At 42.1% G+C, this 1,843-nt stretch overlaps 1 non-coding gene across 1 annotated transcript; it reads right to left on the minus strand.

The window, feature by feature from the left end:
* Window positions 1-1,025: 1,025 nt before the first annotated feature.
* On the minus strand, window positions 1,026-1,132 carry LOC148800882 (small nucleolar RNA R71). Its single transcript, XR_016084895.1, has one exon. It is a non-coding gene; the product is annotated as a small nucleolar RNA R71 (small nucleolar RNA).
* Between the last annotated feature and the right edge of the window lie 711 nt (window positions 1,133-1,843).

Raw genomic sequence — 1,843 nt, forward strand, 5'->3', positions numbered from 1 at the left:
ATGGGGATTAAATTCTTGATAAAGATATAGGAATTGTCACCCATAGATAGACTGGGTTGTGCTTAAGAGAGGCTGCTCATACCATTAGGGTTTCACCAACCCATGACTAAATTCCACATCAGTTGAATAGCTTAATGGATTAATTGCTTAACCGAATCTGCTAGTGTTTACAAACAGCTTTTCTTCTCATTGCATGAAGGTGGTTTGATCTAAAACTGATTAAGGTAGCTTGCTAATTAGGAATTAGGGTTTTGATTTGTTTAATATTTCGGATTATCAGATAACAAACGGCTTATTCATTACTAGTAATTGTTGGATCAATCCTCGTGGGAACGATACTCTACTCATCATCGTATTACTTGATCAGCTAGTGCACTTGCTAGTGTAATCTATATGCATCAAGTTTTTGGCACCGTTGCCGATGACTGATCACAATAATATTAGGAACCATCTGTCATTGTTAATCTGATTTTAATTTTGTACATTATGTTTTTGATATGTGTGTATTAGTTTCTCTATGACTATAACTTGTACAGTTTATGACACGCAGAAGTGAAAAGGAGAGCATCACCTACGATCCCGAGATTGAAAGAACTTTCCATCGCCGCTTTAGAGCTTCTAAGCAAGGGAGAGCTAAAAATGCAGAGATGGCCGAACAAAGAACCATGATGGATTATGCCAAACCAACCCTTACCAGGGCAGCCTCGAGCATTGTTAGACCAGCAATAGCTGCCAACAATTTTGAAATCAAACCAGTTATCATTCAGATGATACAGAACACAGTTCAGTTCTGCGGCTTGGCTTATGAAAACCCGAACACTCACATCGCCAACTTCTTGGAAATATGTGACACATTCAAGCACAATGGGGTTAGTGATGATGCAATGAGGCTTAGATTGTTTCCGTTCTCACTGAAGGACAAGGCTAAGACATGGTTGAACTCTCTCCCAGCTGGATCTATCTCTACTTGGGAAGAAATGGCCAGTTGTTTCCTATCCAAGTATTTCCCTCCGTCCAAGACTGCAAAAATGAGGAATGATATCACCACCTTCTTTCAGCAGGACAGAGAGTCATTGTATGAGTCGTGGAAGCATTACAAAGAATTACTAAGAAAGGTCCCTCATCATGGACTTCCCGTATGGCTACAAGTTCAAACATTTTATAATGGGTTGACCGAAGCCAACAAAACTATTTTGGATGTTGGAGCTGGGGGATCCATTAATAACAAGACCCCTGAAGTTGCCCATGCATTCATTGAGGAGATGGCTGCAAACAACTATCAATGGCATTCCAAGAGAACCCAAGTTAGGAGACAACCCAGACTTCATAATGTAGACACCTATATAGCACTGTCTGCACAAATCAGTGCCCTCAGCAAGAAGGTAGATGAAATGCAGTTGGCAGCCATGCATGTTCAGACCATAGCCTGTGAATGGTGTGGGGGAGGTCACATCAGTACTGAATGTCAAGTCGAAAATCAGTTCATACAGTCCCCCGAGCAGGTAGATTATGTTGGTAACTTGCAAAGGCAGCAAGGCAATTAGTACCCCGTGCTTTTAACCCCAGATGAAGGAATCAAGAACTTGGAGAATCAAGTGGGGCAGTTGGCATAGATGCTATCGGCTAGATTACCAGGCACTTTGCCCAGCAACACCGAGGAAAATCCAAGATAGCAGGTGCAGACCATTACCTTGAGGAGTGGTAAGGAGCTACAAGAGGTGGAGAAGAAAGCAAGGTGGGTGCAACCCTAGAAACCGAAAAGAAGGAGGAAGAGCAATCTGAACCAAATAAAGAGAAAAGTCAACAGCCGCAAGTACCACTTCCCAATAGGCTTAAGCAACAC

The sequence above is a fragment of the Nelumbo nucifera genome, chromosome 3 (assembly GCF_055504915.1).
Source record: "Nelumbo nucifera cultivar China Antique chromosome 3, China Antique-T2T, whole genome shotgun sequence".
NCBI classification, from domain to species: domain Eukaryota; kingdom Viridiplantae; phylum Streptophyta; class Magnoliopsida; order Proteales; family Nelumbonaceae; genus Nelumbo; species Nelumbo nucifera.